Source organism: Mytilus edulis, chromosome 2, assembly GCF_963676685.1.
Source record: "Mytilus edulis chromosome 2, xbMytEdul2.2, whole genome shotgun sequence".
Taxonomy (NCBI): domain Eukaryota; kingdom Metazoa; phylum Mollusca; class Bivalvia; order Mytilida; family Mytilidae; genus Mytilus; species Mytilus edulis.
The window spans coordinates 92,049,762-92,073,541 of NC_092345.1; the positions used below are offsets into that span (position 1 = coordinate 92,049,762).

General features: G+C 32.3%; 1 long non-coding RNA gene across 1 annotated transcript; it reads right to left on the reverse strand.

Annotated features, from left to right (window-relative positions):
• Nucleotides 1-15,945: 15,945 nt before the first annotated feature.
• LOC139513452 (uncharacterized) lies at nucleotides 15,946-23,298 on the reverse strand. The gene is made up of 3 exons (XR_011662448.1): nucleotides 23,185-23,298; nucleotides 19,019-19,213; nucleotides 15,946-16,743 (listed from the first exon to the last, which is right to left on the reverse strand). It is a non-coding gene; the product is annotated as an uncharacterized lncRNA (long non-coding RNA).
• Nucleotides 23,299-23,780: the final 482 nt, after the last annotated feature.

Below are 23,780 nucleotides of genomic sequence, written 5' to 3' on the forward strand. Positions count from 1 at the left end.
AGAATTTGATGAATCACATATAATAGAGCACACGACATTCCAGCTGTTTTTGATGGGGTTTTGTGTTGCTGATTCTATTTCAGGTAATTTTTGGGTAAAGATTGCGTAACATGCAATCACACCCTATAGAACTGACTTGATATCTAAATCTTCAAAGGTTAATCATAACTTTTGAGATACACAAAATATAGTGCATTGATCATAACATTCTATTCATCCTATCCATGAAGATTGCCAGATATTTATCAATGAAATATATGCTCAGATATTAAGGTAACAAAGTGATATTATACTTGCCAAGAACATAACATTACTCGTGCAGTAATTTAATATCTGTTAAAAGAATATCAATGATATCATTGTTAAAGTAATTTTTAAAATTACAGTTATCTTCCTTTGTCCATAATTGTAGGACATCCAATGCTTTATACGATGCAATGCTTAATTTAACTTCTCACTAATAAATTCAAGCAATTTTCACACTTCAGTGAATACAAACACTTTGATTTATGTTGTGTTGTGTTTTGTCTTTTGTTTTGCCATGATGTTCTCAGTTTATTTTTGACTTATGAGTTTGAATGTTCCTTTGGTTTCATTTGTCCCTCTTACATTATTTATCAAGCAATGAAAACGCTAATTTTAATTTTCAAATATTTGAAATATGCTACTAGTATCATGTCCAGGCAACAACATTTTGGTTTCAGGATGAAATCTTTTATGCAAAAAATAATTATCTACCAAACTTGGCATTATAATGCCTGAGAGACGACGAAGATGTCTTTTATTTTTAGGGCAATTGATAAAAGGTCAAAAGTAATTGCAGCTATTTATAGACTTTTCTTTTGAACAAATTTTCCAACATTAACTTATACCAAACATGAAAAAAATGCTGAATTGGGGTAAAATATAACAGATAAAACTGCTACTGATGAAATAAGGGGAAATATTCCATCCTCTTTTTGTTGGGCTTCAAACAATAAAGGTTACTGTTGGTGTCATACATATGCACAGTGGAAGACTTAAACGGTGTACCACTCCTCTTTGACGAACACGTTTCTGATGATTAAAATGGTTTTTAGGGATAATGAATATATTCAGTTTTCTAGAATTTCCCTCTCCCTTTAAGAAAATTCTAGATTCACAGTATATTCCATAGGTATGATTTCCAATAGTTGATACTGTGAAATATAAAGCTTCTTTTGTGTATCCATAGTAGCATTCTGAATGTATTTTCCATAACATATTGCAAAAAGGTTTATAATAATTAAAAATGTATAAATCAGGTAAGGCTGGAAAAGTTTATCCCAAACAATATCTGATGAGCCATATATCCGGTTTATACCAATTTTGGTTAATAATTGTCAAGGCATGAAATCCTATTGGTTTTTAAGCAACTAGGTCAATGGTTAAGGGGATCACAGCAGCATTTATAGACTGATTTTATTTCCATTATTTTACAAAAATCGCCACTGTGAATACTACAGGCACATACATCTATTTCTTCTACAGCAATTTCTTAAAGATCACAAATCGGATTATACTCCGTCTACTAAACACATGGTATGCAGTAATGCAGTAATGACATTAACGGTACCAATTTTCCTGCGCCACGGACTCATGTCATTATCAGGAAAACCAACACAGGGTTGGTGTCTTAATGCAGACAATTGCAATTTATCCATCAGCTTTGATTACAAAAAATACCTTAGAATTAGATACAGCACAAGCGTAAATGCTGATCATTTTCAGGGAGAGCCTTAATGAACGTGTTGCTGATTTTCTAGGTGGATAGTACCACAAGAACTTATTTTTTTTAATCTGTTATTTGTTTTTCAATAGTCAGGATTCTACCCCCCCCCCCATTACACTACCACCTGACAATGGTATCAAGGAGTAAATACAGGAAAAAAAGAAAAAAAAACTAATATACGAAATGTATCTCTGACTAATTAATTTTTAACAATAAGAATATTTGGTTTTGTTTCATTTAATTTACATTTATATACATAATTCTTTGTAATTATGATTAGCAGATTCAATAATAAACTTTCATGCATGCAACCAAGAAACACATTCTCTTTGTTGAGATCAAAGATTACAAAAAAAGGTTTCCCAATATTGGAAAAAGACTGCCACAATTGAAAAGTTATTGGGCATTCAAAAAACAGGTGTTCAATGGTTTCTTCTCCAAGTTTACAAAAAGTACATGACTTGGTATCTTTTAATTGGATTTTGTACAAAAAGGTATTAGTATATAATTCTATGCAAAAGTTTATATTGAAAGGTTCTTAAATAAGCATCTCTACAAGATTTTTTTGTTATCATGAAATATTCTGACCATTCTGTAGTATCAATAACTAACAGTTCTTCCCATTTAAAAGATTTGATTGTTGATAGTGGAATAACTTCACGTACTAACTTTTTATATACAAATTTGGCTTTCACAATACACCTATTTTTTTTAAGAAAGTATCACCAGTGTTAGACTTATCTAAATCTTGATTTAGACAGTTCTCTTTAAAGCATTTTTTCATAGTGTATATAGGGATTTTTGAAATCAGACCATAATATTTAATAAAATTGTTGGTTTGTACTTTTTCTTGAAATTGCTCAAATTTATAAAAAAAAATCATATTTTCACGATTAATAAGGTCACTTACTGACTGCACACACCCCTTTTCCCGTTGAATGTAATATGGGAAATCATCCAAAGAAGGAAAGTTCAAAATATCTAAGAATAAAATGTCACTGACAGAAATCTCAGTAATAGGTTTTGCAGCGGAAAAGCATAGTAAAACATCCTTCCAGAAAGAATTTTTATATCTTTTAGAAATCTCAATCAGCTTTTTCTTCTGAAGATTTAAAACCCTTTCGCCTCCATACTGCATAGGGTCTGCCAGTAACAACTGCTGCCAACCACCACTAGGGTTTGCCAGCAGTCTTTTTATCCAACTAATTTTCAAATAGATAATTAAAGGAATGAAGACGTACCATATTAAGTCCACCTTGAGAACTATCACTAATAAGTGTGTTTGGCTTAATTCTGTCTGGTTTTCCATCCATATGAAATCATAAAATAATGAAGTGAGCTCTGTTAACATGGAGTGTGGTAGGTTTGGTAATGCAGTCAATAAATAAAAAAACTTTGAAAGAGCAAGTGATTTAATTACTGTAATTTTCCCAAATAATGTGAGTTTTCGATGTTGCCAGCTCTTCAGAATTACAGAGACCTCTTTAATTTTCTTAGCAAAATTAATTTCTGTGATACAGCTTGAATCTAAAGAAAATTCAATCCCCAAAAGTTTAAAATTTGAATGTGACCAATGAAGTTTTAAGTTGGGATATAAAATAAGATCAGAATATTTTTTACTTCCAACCCATAGTGCTTTTGTCCTTTGAAGCATCTATTTTCTAACCTGAAATTTTATAAAAAGATTCAAAACATGAAAGTGTTTCCTCCAATTATACTTACCTTCCATCTAACATAAGGAATGTGTCATCTGCGTACATGCTTAAAAGTGATTTACTATCATTGATAGTAATTCCTCTTATGTCAGAATTACCTTTTAGTTTTAAAGATAATAAATCAACCCCAATTATGAATATATAGGGAGAAAGAGGATCTCCTTGTCTGCAACCTCTTTCTAAATGAAAAAAAACTTAGACATGTGTCCATTATTTATAACACAACTTGATGCCCCTGAGTATAAAGTTTCAAACCATCTACATATAGAAGGCCCAAAATTAAAGCTTTTCAAAGAATAAAAAAAACAACCAAGGAATCAAATGCTTTTTCAAAATCAACAAGTAATAAAAGACCTGTCTTATTATTTTTCCTCAAGATAGTGCATCAAATCATATAAAAGGCGTGTGTTCTCACCCATAAATCTGTCTTTAATGAAACCTTTTTGTGTGTCACTTATGATAAATGGTAAAACGGGTTTAAGTCTATTAGTTATAACAGCAGAAGCTATTTTCATATCAGTATTCAACAGACTAATAGGACGCCAGTTACTAATATACTGTCTGTCTTTTCCCTCTTTAGGAATGCAAGTCGCCCAGTATAAAAAGGTCCGAAACAGACGTCACCATGGACACGGTGTCGTCTGATATGGCAGGTGTCCCCTCATCACCAGACATGACAAATATCTCAAACACGACTCATTCAGATCATCGTCCTAGTGACAATAGCAATATTACACATATACAGCAATGTTCAGTTCTCCTTAAAGACATTTTGGTTTTTGATGACACAGTACAACACTGTCGCATTTCAAAATGTGAGACCAAAGGCTGCAAAACTTGTGCTATTTTAATTACAGATGCTGAATTCACTAGCAATTTGACCAAGAAGTCATATTTTACCAAAAGTTACGATGATCTGAATTGTAAATCGATAAATGTCGTCTACGGATTAGAGTGCAACCTTTGCGGATTGGTATACGTCGGTGAAACGAAAGGAAGGCTAAACAAACGTATGTGCGGTCATAGATCAGACATTAACCTCAATGCTAACGACATTCTATACCAGCATTTTAATCAGCCCGATCATTCCATCGTTTCTATGACAGTTCGCATTATCGAAAAGATATACCATAGCTCTAACAATCCTAATCTTTCAACGACTCTCCGTAGACAAAAAGAAGAATACTGGATTAGACTATTGGGAACTGCAACACCGTATGGCTGCAATGACAAAATTGATGGTATAGGTATTCTATCTAGTCCTTCGTGTAACTCGGTGAATGTGATGAATATTTTCAACTCGACTCCTCGACGTAGACGCAGTCATGGTCATCGTCATTATACATCACCTTCTCTGCATGATGTCTCTATTAATGACTTGCTGCCATTTATACGAAAGCCGTTAGGTATTCATCACATTCGCACGAAACTTTATTCATTACCCCTTTCAAAACTTCATTCTCTGTTCAATTTATGTTTGGAATCCACTGTTACAAACCCTCATTCAAACCTATACAAAATTACAGCTATAATTTCGGATATTGCAAGTCACAGACTTTTCAAGCCAGTCCGCATTGGCAAAGATGAAAAAGAGAAAAGATCTTTCCTTAATCTTTCCTTTGCCAACAAAGGTATCGATGGCGTCAACTTAGGCAATATCCTTCATCATAAATTAGTTCAATCGAAAATACCTCCTTATTTCAAAGACCAGTCTGTACCAATCATTTCTTATACCTATACCAAACCTATTGCAACTAAAATTTTCAATTACAAACACGTTTTGCAGGATCTCGATATTGACGACTTCAAGTCTAAATCTCCCGATTGCACTTGTGCTAGTTCCCAATTCACTTATAATCCCGCTGGCCACGTTATTACCGGTGACCTCAACATTTTTAATAACACTTCTCTACGAAATGTGTTATCGAAAGGTCCGAAATATCGTGAGCCTAAATCCATCAATTGGAAATTTAACTTTAAAATTTTGATGGATTCAGTTGAGGATTATGCCAGGCAATGGGCTAAACGCGAGAAGGAAGACATAGACACTCTTTCCGAATGGATCAAGGCAGTGAGGTCGTTGATACAAATCAGAATTAAGAAACTGAATGGGTCTATCAATGCCCATGCTACGTCAATCTTTAAAGACCCAAATGTTGCAAAACACCTATCCTACCTCCATGACAAATATGTTGTTGTCCCCGCAGATAAAGCCCCAAACAACATCGTTTTTGTATGTAAAACTCATTACATTAACTGCTTGATAAACGAATTAGGTATTGACAATTCACTTGGAAACTCAACATATACACTCACGACACTTACCAAAGAGGAAATCCTGGATAATCATAGGTCTGTTCTGTGTTCCTTTGGAATTTCAACCAAAGATGAAGAACTGGATCTGCCATCACTGTATTGGATACCTAAACTACATAAGTGTCCTTACAAACAACGGTATATTGCTGGGTCTTCCAAGTGCTCCACGAAACTTCTTTCTAAATTATTAACATCTATTTTATCAGCAATCAAAGACGGGCTTCAAAGTTATTGTGAAACTGCCTATTCTAGAGGGGGCGTGAATCAGATGTGGATACTTAAAAATTCCAAAGATCTTTTAGAGTACATACAATCTAACTCTCTTTCATCTTGTAACAGTATTAAAACATTTGACTTTTCTACTCTGTACACTAGTATTCCACATTCCAAACTAAAAGACAAATTGAAAGAGTTGGTATTGCTTTGCTTCGTAAAAAAGAATGACCAACGTAGATACAAGTATCTTGTCTTAGGGAGGGATAAATCCTACTTTGTAAAGGATCACTCTGATTCGAACAAAAAATTCTCTGAAACTGATATTATCAAGATGCTTGATTTCTTGATTGACACCATATTTGTTACGTTCGGAGGACGTGTTTTTCAACAGACTGTCGGCATTCCAATGGGAACAAACGGTGCCCCTCTACTTGCCGACTTGTTTCTTTATTATTATGAGGCTGACTTCATGCAGGAACTTCTTAGGAAGAAAGATAAGAAGTTAGCACTATCCTTTAACTCTACGTTTCGCTATATAGATGATGTTCTTTCACTAAATAATTCAAAATTTGGTGACTTTGTGGAACGCATCTATCCAATCGAGCTAGAGATAAAGGATACTACAGATACAGTTAAGTCGGCCTCATATCTTGACTTACATCTAGAAATTGACAATGAGGGTCGGTTGAAAACAAAACTTTACGACAAAAGAGATGATTTCAGCTTTCCAATTGTGAACTTTCCATTTCTAAGTAGCAACATTCCAGCAGCACCTGCATACGGGGTATATATCTCCCAATTGATACGATATTCCCGTGCTTGCATTTCCTATCATGATTTTCTTGATAGAGGGTTGCTGCTCACAAGGAAGCTATTAAACCAAGAGTTCCAAATGTGAAGTTGAAATCATCCCTTCGTAAATTTTACGGACGCCATCACGAGTTGGTTGACCGTTCACAAATGATATCGGATATGTTCCTTACGTCGTAACTACAATCCCCTTCCCTTTCCTGAATGTGACCTACCGAATTAGACTATTTACCGGATTTGTTATCACATAAGCAACACGACGGGTGCCGCATGTGGAGCAGGATCTGCTTACCCTTCCGGAGCACCTGAGATCACCCCTAGTTTTTGGTGGGGTTCGTGTTGTTTATTCTTTAGTTTTCTATGTTGTGTCATGTGTAATATTGTTTTTCTGTTTGTCTTTTTTATTTTTAGCCATGGCGTTGTCAGTTTGTTTTAGATTTATGAGTTTGACTGTCCCTTTGGTATCTTTCGTCCCTCTTTTATTATACTTTGATACTGAAAATCAGAAATCCCCCCCCCCCCCCCCCCCCCCCCCCCCCCCCCCGGCATATCCAAAGTGAAGAGATCGAAAGAAAAAAAGGCCAATATCTTTCAAAAAAAAAATTATAAAAAATCTAAAGAATACCCATCAGAACCAGGACTTTTACCATTTGTCATAAACTTTAAAGATTCAGCACATTCTTCAAAAGTTAAATTTCCTTCACAAAGATCTCTTTTTTTTTTCTGTAAGCTTAATTTTATGTTTTAAAAATGATGTATCATTGCAATCCAAATTTTGTTTGAGTAAAAAATTTTATAAAAATTTTGTTGTTCCAACAGAGTTTTTGATTGCTCTGAAATATGCTGATCTTTATCATCTATTATTTCTGTTATGGGTTTCTTAATAAAAATTTTCTTTTATAATTTACAAAAATAATTTGTACACTTTTCACTATTCTCATGCCAGTTAGCTCGGGATCTAAGCAGCAAGCCTTCAACTTTCTTTTGTCAACCATTTTCTAGTTCAAGTTTTTTTTCAAATGAATATCTTTCAAAATATAAAATATCCTTTTTGAAGTTTGAGAGTGACATTTTTTTCTTTCCTGGATTTATTAATGCTGTAATTTATGGACAAGGATCTAATCTTCATTTTCAATATTTCAAAAAATGTTTTATCATTACATGACAACTCAACAGAAAGAAGATTTTTCATATCGTATTCCAAAATAGTATCATTAATGCATGATTTAACCTTTTGTATATAATCTGCATCTCTAAGTAACTGAGAGTTAAATTTCCAATAACTTTTGCCCCGTTTCTCTAACCAAGCTGAGAAGGTGAAAAGAATTGCCGAATGGTATGTTATATAACCCGGAAAAAGTGAAAAAAGGTCTTCTGAAATTAAAAAATAATCAAGGCGACTTTGTTTTATTGGTATATTTCCTATCTTCTGGATAGCATGCACGCCAAGGATCAAGTAGTTCAAAAACATGAATGATTTCATCATTGTTTTTACGGGAGTTAGGGTTTCTATAATGTTTGATATTATATGTATCCATAAATTTATCTAATACAACATTCCAGTCACCACATAATAAAACACTGGTGTTTTTAAAGGTAAAAATATTCTGCATTATTGTGTCAAAGAATGAAGGTTCATCTGTATTATAACCATACAAACATGCAAAACTTAATCTTTGTGAAAAAATTGTTATATCTAAAATAATGAAACCACCATTATCATCAATAATAGAATTATGCACAACAAAATCCAGACCCTTTTTAAACATAACAGAGACACCTGCACTTTTACTGTCTTTATGACTGAAAAAGCACTTATTTCCCCATTCATCCCACCAGTATTTTCAATGTCTTTATTGCTATGAGTTTCCTGAAAACACACTGTTGAAGTATTATTACTCCTAGCCCAATCAAAAACATCTGCCCTCTTTTTGGAGTTTGAAAAAAGACCCCTCACATTCATTGATAATATCGTTACATTATTATCCATGATTATATCTGAAGTGATGATTTATAAAACATATAAGCAAGTTCATAAGTACAAATATACAATTAGACATACACACACATACACACATACTACAAACATAAGATGTCGCATATTATTTTCTTCATTCAACATTGAATGTATAAACTAATTTACAGTATGGCATTATATAGCTATTAATAAATCTAGCAAAGGAATAGATGTTTTAAGGGGAGATAAGATTACATATTTATTTCATAATAAATGTTAGAGTTATTTCCCATATACTTTATAGTGACAGTATAATTTATATTAAGAAAAAAAGAAAACATCTCTTATATTATTTACTAAATATAGGATTTTTCAGTATTTATCTATATATTTAATAATAGTACGGGAGCACATGTATTTGTTTTGGTAAAACACGTGTGTTTGTCTAATGTTTACATCAACACGTGTTTTAGAATACCTGTAATATTTACAATGTATTCCATTGGACAATATTGTGTCGCTTTGCGACTTAAAAACAGGTATTCTAGGTATCGTATGATTTTGGCTCGTGTTTCTCGTGCTTGTTGTTTGATATAAATTAAATGGAATTGTTTGATATAAATTAAATGGAATTTATAATGTTATTATTCAAAGTTCTGCCTTATGCTGGTAAGCATACGCCGTACTACTGCATTGCCTGTATTAACACCATGACAGACCACCGTTCCGAAGACGAAGACGAATTGTTACTACACAAGTCCTTCAGTTCTTAACAGAGAAGCTGCACTTTCTAGTTTGCCAGTACCAGTACTGTCGACAGCAACCCAACAAAGAACACCACAGCCACAGATAAGTGACAGCACCTTTCAACTGTTTACGTCGTACTTCGATTCTAAGATTTCAGCACTGAATAACGAGTTAGTGTCGGGCAACTAAAGAGTGAAGGTAACCAAATCCAATTTACTTTCAATTCCGAAGTCCTTGCTAACCTACATAAGCTGCAAGGTTGTCTTTTGCAGGAAGATTTCGTTTCTATCAATTTAATTTCTTGACTTATCTTAAAATTGAACAAAAGAAATAAGCTCATCAGAATAGCCGATAAATCTCCTGCTTGTTGGACCACAGTTCGTGAGTACGAGAGTGACGAAATAGCATCAGATTCCGATGACGAGAAAAAGACTACGTCAAGCTGAAAGCAGAGCACTCAAAACTATCAAGGAGAAGAAGAGTCGTACAAAACCTTACCCTTAGCCTTCAGCTACTGTTTCCAGACCTCCTACTAATACTACAGATGTGTCTCATCATCAGTACAATCAGCTCTTTCGGAGAAACAGTCGCCGTGAGGCGTCTTCATATGACATGTGTTATGAATGCCACCAGTTTGGTCACTGGAGGACAAACTGTCCTAATAGAAGTAGCAAACAATTTACAACAAGAAACAACCCAGCCACATAAGATGAAAGATAAGTATCTTAATTTAGTAGATGAATATGTGTTGCATGAGCACATGCATATACTTTTCGAACATGCTAAGTATTTTGATAAAGTTGTTTTTTCAAAATTGGCCAAAGGCGTCAAAAGTAGTTTATCGAAAAATGTAGCATTTTGGGAGCACATTGGAGCAAGCAAATTTGTTATTGATACTATAAAATCAGGGTATATGATTCCTTTTGTGAGTTTACCACCCCTATGAAATTCCGCAATAATAAAGCTGCAGTTGATAATGCTGATTTTGTAAACGAAGCTGTTCTTGAACTTTCGAAAAACGGATGCGTACACGAAGTACCATTTCAGCCTTTTGTAGTAAATACATTAAGTGTTGCCATTCAAAAGTCAAGGAAAAAGAGATTGATATTAAATCTATCTGAATTGAATTTATACGTCTTGAAAAATAAAATAAAATTCAAAGATTGGAAAGTCGCTTAGCATTTTTTTTAAGAAATATATATACCTGATAAAATTTGATTTAAAATCTGGATATTTTCATTTGGATATCTGCAAAGAGCAACATACATATTTAGGGTTCTCTTGGAAAGGAAAGTTTTATTGTTTTTCAGTTTTAGCTTTTGGTTTAAGTTCAGCGCATTACATTTTTACAAAAATGTTTACGACCTATGGTTAAATACTGGCGTGAAAATGGTGTAGATATAGTGCTTTATCTAGATGATGGTTTAGGTATGTCAGAAGGTTATTCAGAATGTCAAAATATATCTGAATTCATAAAGTCCTCATTAGAATTAGCTGGGTTTTTGATAAATGAACAAAAATTTATCTTTGATCCAGTTCAACGCTTGGAATGGCTTGGATTAATTTGGGATTCGGTAAACTTTAGTTTAGCAGTGTCCGAACGTAGATTAAATGATGCAAAAGAATCGCTTGACAATATTTTGAAAAAAATTCCCATTATAAGTGCTCGTCAGTTAGCACAGTCCATAGCTAGACTTATTGCTATGTCCCCAGTTATGGGCAATGTCACTAGCCTGATGACGAGGCATTTATATTTTGCAATTGAGAACAAAAAGTCATGGGATAGTATTTTTAGATATTGCTTTCACTGAGTGTGTATTAGCAGAAATGAGATTTTGGTCAGACAGTTTGACAAATCTTAATCATAAGAAATTTGTGAATGACACCCACAGGCACTCGTCTCAGAATTTGGTTTCACTATATACCTTAAAGGCTTTATATAACACTATATATTCTAGGTATCGTATGATTTTGGCTCGTGTTTCTCGTGCTTGTTGTTTAATATACATTAAATGGAATTTATAATGTTATTATTCGAAGTTCTGCCTTACGCCGGTTAGCATACGCCGTACTACTGTATTGCCTGTATTACCCCCCCCCCCCCCCCCCCCAACCCACTATCAACAAGACCATCTATTATTTTTATGTTGAAAGTAGTGATTTATTTACAATGATTCGTTTAACTTGTATTTTTGTTTTGTAGATTGGTGTGTATTTGTAGCAACTTTACCTGACCATATAGGAAAATAGGTATTTAGTCGGATCTTAACACGTACTTGTGATTTGGTAAAACCGGTTTTGTTCAAAATATACGAAGAAATGTCGAAATGTTCAGGACTCAGGTTCAGGACTTAATTAAATCCGTATTTCGGTAGGATGGTGCAAGCATACGATTTTTATTGCGTCTTACACTTTGAGAAGCGAATAATCTTCAACTACTTTATTCAAATATTGTGTAAAAATGTTAATTTTGAGCTATGAAAGTCAAGTGGCTCGAGTATTTTCCTGAGGAAGTTTTAAAAAATTGCAAAGAAATATTTTTACATTGGGTTAGCTTTCATTAGTCTTAACTATCTATAGATTAACAACTTTTGGTTATATTAATAATTTAGAATCATCATTGAAGGTGGGGGACGATTTCGCAGATAATTAATTATATTGATGTGCCATTTGTATGCAAGAGTGACATTTCGTTGTATTATGTGCCAATTCGAAAAAGTTATGCGAGTATTCTCTCCCCTTAACAGGTTCATTATTTTATAATTAAGTTTAGGGTTCTGATATAATTTTGAATAATTACAAAATGTATCAATTCAATATATTTCAGTTTTTGTTATTGATGTATCAAAAACATTGATGTACGAATATAATTTCATAAATTTGAAACGTTTAAAATGATTACATACCAATATAAAGAACCGTTCATCATTTTTGAAAAAGACTATGAACGACAATCGAATTATTTATCTTCCCTTGGTGACAGATTGATTGGAAAATGAACCAGCGTAATATAATGGTAATCACAGAGAGTGACCAGCAAGCAATTTTTAATTGTAGCCTATTCAACGTTAAAACAATTTTCCACTATAAACGAATGTTACTTTATACAAATATAAGGACTTTGTTAGCTAAATCTACAAATTTTATTAGATATTATGATTTTTTATTGCAATAGATTAATATGCTAATATTTGTATTTATTATGGATGGCTGACTGTGATCGAGCCAGTATGACTGTTTTTTAGTGTCTCAATAATGAAAATAAGCAGTAGTGTGCTTGAATGACTTTGAAACGAACTGTTTGATTTAGATTTATAATATATTCGTTAATAAAAAGCATGCTACCCTCACAAGTAGAGCTCATTTCTGATACATGTGTTGTTGAGTTTTATTGTATTAATAATTTATGTTCGTTTAAGTCTGGCGAATTAGAACATAATTTACATTTATATCTATCTATTTATATTTATAAAAGCTGTACATTTTCCAAAAATATTAACAGGTGTAATAGACTAAAATGATAACTAATTAATTTCAATCTTTTAATTTCTTTTTCATTTTTTCTTCTATATTGCCAAATAGACCAAATCCTATTCTGCTACTAGTTTAAGTTTTGGCATACACATTACAGTTGTAAAACCATACATTTTCAATTTTTTTCAGTGTTCTTAAGTCTTGCCATTAGTCCAAGATTGCGTTGTGATATGTCATCATGCAATTTCACAAGAACTTGGTTCAGCCTAGTTGTAAAGGATACACATACACTTATTCCCAAGCACACGAAATCTGGAAATATGGAAAGCAATTCAACAAGGATCTCGAAGGCAAAAAGTTTGAAAATCATAAACAGATGAATTTTAAGAGAGCATTTAAACCAAAAAGGTCTACACTAAGTAGCACAATCTGTCCTCCGTTCATCTTTACCAGAGGGGATAACATCTTTAAGTTTACTGTTGTCATTAAAATTCCTGAACTTGGGACAAACGTATTTCATAATGTTGATAGGTAAGAAAACGACATTTGAATTCATCAATTGCATTTAAGAATGACGGAATCAATGAATCTGGAAATAACAAATGTCATGGACAAAGGTAAATTTGTGTGCATCGTTTGAGACTCAATGGGACGAGAAAAACACCACATACTCTATGTTGTCAAAAATTGATACCCATGGAATTATAGAGAGTGAGGAAAACATTTATGCCGATTGCTCCCTTCTTTTTTTAAATTTATTTCGGTACGGCATTGTACCGTTTGATACATGGCGTTGTCAGTTTATTTTAGATTTATGAGTTTGACTGACCTCTGATATCTTTCGCCCCTCTTTTAGATGATCTGGGAAGTGAAGAAAGGCGTTTCAATAATTTATTTTGATGAAATTTCGGCCAATCATATTGAAAAGGTTTAAATATTTTGGGTTTGTATCACAATTTATGAAAGCAGAAGTTTATTACAAGAGTACAGTAAATAAATTTACTGGAAGTGGATACCAAACAAAATAGCTATATTTTTATTTCAGTTTTCTAACCATAAATGATAAAAACTAAAAGTAATTTAAATTTAAATTCTATTTTTTACGATGTTTTTAAAGAAGAAAAAGTTGTTTATGTGAAAATACCTATTACCCATTATACTTGATAGATACATTTAAATTGCACAAACCGGTAAAATGTATGACCTGATTATGTTGAGGAATAGAGAATAAAGATGTATAAATAATCCCATCATAGATACTTGGATTGCAATTATATATTTGCCCCTAACGCGCGTTTCGTCAACAAAAGGCTCATCGTGAAAGATCAACCAATCATCTTTTTGTATTGATGATGATTACAAACCAGCGTTTACGTTACACAAGTCTGTTTTGTTACAACTTGATGCTATATCACTTAGTGCGTTTTGATACCTCTTAATTTTTGTCTATTTTTTCAATTAATTTAGATACATGTTTCTGTTATGGTTTTTTTTTATTTTCAGCTCGTGCAATAGAAATGTATAACAATCAACTCTTGGACAATTTTCAAAATTATTCATACTATAACCCCCAAATAGCAAACTGGCGACTTTTTGTTCAAGGTTATTGTTATTCTTTTAAATTGTTTAACATCTCACAGTGATATACTACTGTTGCCTTTATTTATTCATCCCTTATTTTATTTTATTGATTTTGTATTTACATTGTATCATAGATCAAATCTATTCTTCCAGTGTATGTTCACTGGTGTTAATATGTCTTTTGAATGAGTTAAGCCATTTCAATTGATATTTTATACAAGTAGTGTGTCTTTTTATGTTGGGATGTTACACTATTGTTTCAGATAAGGGTGAAGGTTGGTACCTATTAAATATAATACAGTGCAATACAATACAATACAATACAATACAATATACAATACAATACAATACAATACAATACAATACAATACAATACAATACAATACAATACAATACAATACAATACAATACAATACAATACAATACAATACAATACAATACAATACAATACAATACAATACAATACAATACAATACAATATACAATATATAAATTATACAAAACAATACAGTTATTTATTATTGCTGTTTGTGATGCAGGGGTTAAAATTCTTTAGAAACGACTTTTAAAGACCCGTTGATGTACATTTGTATAGAGTTACATAGGAGGAAAATCTGTTGATATACATTTGTATAGAGTTAAAAGGAGAAAAGTCTGATTATCTGTGGTAGTATAAAGTAAAAACACAAAAATACTGAACTCCGAGGAAAATTCAAAAAGGAAAATCAAAAATCAAAAGGCAAAATCAAAAGTCCAAACACATCAAACGAATGGATAACAACTGTCATATTCCTGACTTGGTACAGGCATTTTCTTATGTAGAAAATGGTGGATTGAACCTGGTTTTATAGCTAGCTAAACCTCTCACTTGTATGACAGTCGCATCAAATTCCATTACATTGTCAACGATGCATGAACAAAACAAACATACTCAAAGAGTAAAAATGTCAAAAATAGGGGTACAACAGTCAATATTGTGTTATCATCTTAATATCACTACATAAACAATAAATGTAACAAAGTAGCACAAAAAGGCATACATCAAATTTAACATTCTCATTTTGCTTTTCTTATACGGCTGAATTTATCTATGTAAAGTCTACCCATAAATGATAGAAGGTTTTCATTACTGGTGTAAAATTGCGCGTTTGAAATTCGCACAGGTAGACATAAAAATAATTTTGTCGTATGACGGCATACATAAATGCAGACTCACGTAAAGTAGATATAACAAAAACCAGATGTAACAGTAAAAGTAATAATAATAAATAAAATAATGGTGTGGTTCAAAGTATGACGGGATACATAAGTACAGTTTCACGTCAAATGTATATCATAAAAAACAGACTAAACAGAAAAAGTAGTCTCATTGAATGGGCGCGTGGATATACATTTGTATAGTAAATAGGAGACACGTCTGATTAACTTAGGAGTATGTGCAAGTTGATCTATACTTCTGTATTTTTACTTAGGAGAAAAGTCAGAAATATAGGCTACGTCTTTCTTTTTTTTGTCTTGTTGTGGCTTCCAAATGTCATTGTGATAAACTTTCGGTTATGCATTTATTTCGCTATCAAAGTTGTTGGTTTTTTCCCCTTTATTCAGAAAAAAAAATGAAAAAAAAATGAAAACGACAGTTAATTTTTCTAATGGTAATCAATTAATGTTTATTTTAGAAAATATGTTTTTTCTCATACATTTTGCATGACCGTATTAATTTTTCCGTTTAAAATATTCTCCATTAACATACTTCTTTTTTTCACGAGCAATGCTGAATTATTTGGCCCCAAAAAAACAGCCCAAATGAAAACAACAACTAGAATATTTTAAGTTCGGATCCGGATATATCGGTCCATCTCCGGATGTTGCACAATAAAGTTCAATTTCTGTAGGCGATGACAAGTTTCGGGAACCTTCATTTGGGTTATTAAACTGATTACTTGGATCATACTGACAGCATTTAGTTTGCACATTGTTGTTGTTTAGTCCTGAGTTATTGTCATTCGACTGTCCAACTGGACAAGCTTTGTCTCCATGTAGAGTGAAATATAGAGAGAATGCTAAAGCGTAAGTAGCCAGTCCAATGATTATACCAATGATGATCAGAGCAACCGAGTATTTGGAATGACGTCTTGCCTTTTTGTAATCATGGAGGTGCCAACTGTGCTTTGCTGAAACTATGAAATATTTGTTAGTGCAATTACTAACTTCTTCTTAAAAAATATTGCAATGACAAAAAAGAACCTTTTTTTAGAATAAACTACTAAAATTTGTTAATAGCAAACACAAATTTACCAATTTGTAAAGATACTTAAAGTCTTTGATCCTAAAATTAATCCGCTTAAAGAGTAAAATTTAAGGTGCATTTTAAACTGATTATGTTGATCTTAATTTAGCCAGTTGTTTAGGAAGGGTTGTGGTTATTAGTTTGAACCCTTTTTTGTATGTGTAATGGCAACCGCCAGAAATTATTTGGATAAAATTTAAGAAAGAAGTAACAGGTTCTGCTGATTCTCCGAACGTTCCCTTGAAGTTCAATCAATCATGGCAGATGCTAACGTACAAATTAAGAGAAATTTACCTCTATATCCTTTACCTTACACTTAAAATATATAAATATATATAAAACACAGGGGCGTGGCTGAGTTGAAATAAAGTGCAAGCATATATCGCTGAGCGGATCGAGGCGAAATTTTTTTTGGACCATTTTATGATGAAAATGATAAATACCCTATCTGTTTCTTACTATACCATATTTCAAGAAACGATAGTAACATCCTAGTGGGTTTCGTAATTTGGAAACCCGGGAACAGATAAGACACAAAATGACAAGCAAAAACTTTCAACATTGAAAACTAACTACAGATGAAAAACACGGACCACGAAAAAATGTGGCGACCTCCGGTGCTCCGAAGGTAAGCAGGTCCTGCTTCTTGCAAGACACCCGTGGTGTTTCTCACGAGGGTCATTTTAAAATCAAATGAGAGGTTTCTACGACAACGGTAGAAGGTCATTTGTAACACAGATACCCTAGGTGAATCAATAGTCTTTTGGACGAAATGACAATGGGAATACGAAATCGAACGGCTACTTTTAAGTCTTGACTTATAAGTAAGGGAAATAAATCTAAGATGTTTTCAAGGTGATTTTATTGAGCCTGTATAAATAAATGTTAATACTGCATGTAAGACTTAAACTAAAGTATATAGACACTATCCGAAATTCAAATTTTTTTTTTTGTGAAAAACATGTGCAAGCAAATGATTTTTTGCGTAAAGGCAGCTACGCGCCTCGATTTATCGGATGGTTAACTCATGCGTTTGTGTGGACCAATCGTTCTAACTATGCATTTTAATTCATCAATTAGTTTTTCGGTTAATAATCTATTATTTGTCTTATACCATAGTGGTCAGGTGCGGGCAATTCCAATGTAAACTAAGTGTTAACCCATATCCGAGATTTGATCATCTTCTGTTCTGAAGCGTAGCCTATGATTAAAATGCAGAAACACACATTAAAACCACTATAACTACAACCGACACAAGATGGTATAAATATAAAGAATCAACTAACGATTTCAGCAATATCAACAAAACGCCAAATATAAAATGGTAAAAATCGTAATTTGTTAGGGAGACAATTTCCGCAATTTGACTTATATATATTTACATCTATATTAGTGTCAAAGGAAAAAAGAGAAAAAGAAAAGAAAAGAAAAAGGAACTAGTAAAAATCATTATTAAAAGGAACTTGTTATAATAAGCCGATTGGCTCTTTCGGACTTATTTGTTGAATTTGTCGTGTTAATCAATTTGAATCATAAATTATGTCTATCGATAATAATTTTCATGATTAATATTAAAAACATATGATACAATTCGCCATTTATGGGCAGCTATAACTACCTGATAACGTCTGACAGTGTTGATATAAAAAAAGATCGAAATATTTGCCTCTGCCAGATTTCTCTCTTGAAAATAATTTTCAATAATTGAATAAAACGCATTCTACCCCTATGTTCTATTTTTAGCCATGTCGGTCGGACAGCAGGGTCATTAGATACATATTTGTTTGAAGTAGAATATATATAAAAAGATGTGGTATGATTGTCAATGAGAGATTACCTAGTATAGTTTTGTAAGATTTGACCAAATAGTTTCAAAATAGATAATAATATAATCTTCGTAAAAGTTTAAACGACGACGACAGACGATGAATGCCGAGTGGTGACTAGGGTCAGGTGAACATAAAACCCCAGGCAAATGACAAATAAACTGGTTTCATCTTACATTGGTTACGAATCTAAGGAAACAAAATGTTTAAAAGTGGCAGTTGAATTCCACATCTATGGTCACATACGTCTATCTAAAGTAAGTGGATGTTCATTAGGATAAAACTTATAATATGTTTACACTTGAAAATAAAATAAAATGAATTGAATCATGATCTTACCGTTGAAATGGTATGCGAAGAATCCACATATGTGATTAAACAATACAGTAACTATGAATACAAGCACCGATAAATCCTTAGGTTGTTTAGGCTTGGTTCCCCATGCGGTAGGTGATTCTGTAGAATGGACCTTGTTATTACTGACTGCTGACAGACTCGGTATTGATCCAGACATTGTGGTATAGATAAGTTTACCTTTTAAAAAAGAGATGAGCAGTATTAAAATTTACCTTCAACATTGGAAGGCCGTGAATTAGATTCATAGTGTAAACAATATTGAAATAATTTTAACTGATGTTATTTCAGGCAAGCAAAAAAGACTTGGAAACTGTATATATAATAATAAAAAAATAATGATAAAAAAAAGAATTAATGGTCAAAAGTTAGGACACTGTAAGAGAGGGACACTATGGTGGTTTGTTCACGTTGTATAGTGAAGATATCATCTGGCATTGTTTATATCTAATTTGTAAAAAGAAACACAAACACAGTAGGTTATAAGTATATATATTTGCTTAAATTCCATAAAATTGTCATAATAGGATTAGAAAAGAGTGCATCTTTTCAGAACATCTCATAGGGAGGTTTTATAATAGTAAAAACAAATACAATAATTAAACTATTATATATATACAAACATACTAACGAATAATCATTCCAAAAATTAAGACTTTTTGACATTCTCAGTTCTCAATAAAAAATGTTATTTACATTTACATAGCATAAAGTATCATTGGTTTAAACTTAAAATAGTGCTAATTGATTAAGAAAATCTTTCGAAACAAAGACGGCATGGCAACTTCGACGAGGAGTGCAACCCAACGAAATCTGTTTGTTGACCTCTCCTCTTTTTTTAACTTTTTTAATGGCGATGTTGCTTTTGTTCCCTCGTGTTCAGTTTGAACTTTGCACATGATTTGCTAATTGCATTTAGATTTTGAATGAATGAAACGCAAACTTTATCATCACATCCCAGCTCATTTGTTCTACCAGGGGTGATCTGACCCGGATCACCCCAGCTTAAGTTACTTTGTTTTGCATGCTTCCCTTTGATCTGTGACATTTTGGCGGGAATGTCAAATCCAATATAAAACTTATAATTAATTATACGGAAAGACTATCTATTCAAATTTACGTAGAAAAAATCCAGTGTCTATGCTGGAATTCAAACTCAAGACCTTTAGCATATCAACCAACGACACATACCACTACACAAGGATGACTGGATACTGTCAGTAATTTAACATATTTAAAGGAAGCAAGATATTTTTATAAGTTGAGCAAGTTGGCAGACCTTTATTCAGTGGGGTTTTACCCCTTTTCGTAAATAGGTGAGTTGTCAGACTAATTCTTCAATTTGATTTTACACTTTTTCAAAAGTGGGGCGAGTCGGTAAACAAGAGTGTGGCGATTTTTTATGAAGTGGCGATATTGTGCGGGCTGATTAGCCAGTGGGGCGAGTTGACATTATTCATATTTAATCATCGTGTTCGGGGGCCATAAAGGGTATACATATATATAAAGTATATTATAATGGTTGTGTGGCGTTCTAAACTAAATTTTATGAATTGTAAATGGTTTTCGTCTAATCTAAAACAGCTGGGATGTAAATTAGTTATCCTTTTCGGACTTGGTGTGTCAGATCACCCCGAAACACTTGATCGAGATTTCAATGAAAAATCAACAAAACCTATACTACGAGTGGTAGAATAATTTGATTTTTTCATATTTCAAAAAAAAAAAATTTCATATCGATGCAGATGAACTATTAGTCCCTTAGTGTCATCAGCTCAGTAGTCAATATAACATAACGTAAGTCGTTCTTAAATTGTCCTTAAAAAATGGTAATAAATAACAAGCCCAGTTTTAACTCTCCCCAGCACAGTTGACCTTAGATGAATTTTGCTATCATTTTAGGTTATTATTCGTCATATAGCTCGTCAATGTTTAGGTTCTAATATATCCTTGGCTTTCAAATTTGTTTTCATCGTAATTGATGAAGGTAAATCCAGAAAACGCTAATGCGCATGCAATGTATTAAGTGCTGTTTTTTTGTATAGGTCGCATTGAAGTTATTTTTACTTTATCTTTGGTTAAAAAAAAAACACAAATAAATCCTTTCGATGAGGAATTACACAAATTTTTAAAGCAGATAGTGAAATTTTACTGTATCCGTTATTATGCCAGATCGTACCAGCTCGAACCAGCTCGTACCTTATACGTAGTACTAATTGATTTTATTTTCTTTTATTTTACAATAACAATATTTTAATTGAAAGAATCTTTAAACTTATATACATGGCATACTTTCGAAGGAAATCTGTACAAGCAGATGCAGTAAATGATCGAAATGAAATAAGTAATATTCGTTAAGGTAGTTGCAAAGATTTTAATGGGTTTATAAGTATCTACAAATGTTTTTGATATAAACACAACTGTATTTTTAATAACGTCGGATCTATTAACCCGTCTATGGTAATATGAAAAACATTTCTATATAGTTATATGTATGAATAAACTGAATATAAATTGTATACAGGCGCGCGTGTTGTTTAGAGAACACTCATTAGTGAACAACGAATAAAAATAATAAAAAAACCAAATAAAGAAAACAAACGCCGAAGTTGAAGAGCACCGAGGACCCTTAACTCCAAAAAGTTTTGCAGAATACAGCAGCAAAGACTATATATTTATCTTTTCCAAAAATTTCAAAGTTTTTTTAACAGATTATTTAACATTTTGACCATATTAATGATAATCTATGTCAATATGTAGTGATGACGACATATGGGATGAAAATGCGAAAAGACAACATGTTAATTGTAATTAGTGGATAAATAACTACGATGTTAAAAAATATTATAAGATGTGGTACGAGTGCCAATGAGACAACTCTCCATCTAAGTCACAATTTGTAAAAGTAATACAATAATAGGTCAAAGTAATAGAGCCTTGGCTCACACCGAACAGCAAGCTATAAAGGGCCTAAATAATGATTAGTGTAAAACAATCCAAACAAGAAAACCAACTGTCTAATCTATATAGAAAAATGAGAAACTAACGAGAAATGCAACAAAGGAAACTGTAAGGAAAGATCGCATCATTGAAGTTACAAAAATATTATTATTTTATTTGAGATTGCCATTTACATCGATGACCATATCCCGTTTGTAAACATTTTATTTCAGATTTAGCCGTTTGTAAGAAATATTTTTATTAGAAAAAGAACATTCAATTAAGAATTGAATGCTTGTCTTTGTAAATTTATTGGGATGTAAAAGCGTCGACTGAAGTACAATTTGTATGATTCGCGGAAGCGCTTCATTCTAAAAATATGCACACGGTCAACGCTATTACAACCCTATAAAATTACCAAAAGAAGCATTCTATTCCTATTAATTACTTGTTTGCTAGGATAATGGATACACAATGTGTATCAAGTTTTTCTTTTATTTACATTTACACTTTATTGTAGAAGCTCCTGTCATCATGAATGTTACATTTAATTTTGAAATAAAGCCGTTAATTTAAGAATGACGCGAAATTATTGTTAGCCAATCAAAATAACGTATTAGAATGAAACATACATGTAATTTAATTATTGAAACATGGGTGTCGATTGCAATAATTTTCTAGAGACTGGGGTAGTGGGATTGATTAACTAATTCAAAATATTCTACATCGCAAAGCTCGTCATTTCTATTATCATTCACGAGTTGTTTGAATAAATAATAAATATGATGAAAGTCTTTTGAGTAATTTAGTTCTTAGAATTTTGAAAAGAAAAAGATATTTTCAACATGTTTAATTTCATCATTCTTTTTGTCATCTCATCAATATGAATAGTTGTATTATTGGAAATCTCCTTATTTTGATACTAGTACTGATGAATTTTAAAAGTAAATCCGCTATTGTTTGAAATTGTTAAAAACGACAAAAGGGCAACAAAAAGGGCGTAACAGATGCTTTTGAACCTTTTCGTTTAATGGACACTATAAAAAATAGAAAATATGAGGCTCTTTGTGGCCTTAGATTCTGAGCCGAAATGATAAATTTGCTCTAAAATAGACTGTTATTAATCATTTAAAATCTTTATGGTTAAGGTATGCTATACTTTTCCTCCTTTATCTTTGACTATTGAGCAAACTATTATTTTACAAACTTACCTGCGCTGAATCGGTTTTCACTTTGATTGGAGTTTTAAAAAAGTCGCTCTTTTTTATTGCATCCTAATGACATAGTTGAAGGACCGTTTCAGATTTAAAAGCAACAAATGAAAATTAAAATTTATCTGTAAACATCTTACTGGCATGTCAAATCGACCAAATATTAATTGACTTTATAGCTTTTCCCTTTTCTTATAATTGAAAGAACATGACTAAACAATCCGGCTTTTCTGTTTGATTTAGTAATGATATTTTGATAAATTATTCTAAATATAAAAATAAAAAAAGGTGGTATGATTGCCAAAGAGAAAAATCTCTACCAGAGACGATATGACATAGATATTTAGAAATAAAGCATAATTGTTTGGCAGACAATATATTGTTATTTCGGGGAATTCAACATCATACAAAATTTAAGCATCTTTTAAGTATCCCTATATATAATATATCGGTAATGAGTTTAATTCAATACATCTCCCAATAAATCTTTCCTTGAAGGACCTTTCTGTAATAACGAAATGTTGACACACTTGATAACTTCAAATTATGTCGATGTTTCACAGTGTTTTACAAAAAAAGGCAACAGCAGTACCGGT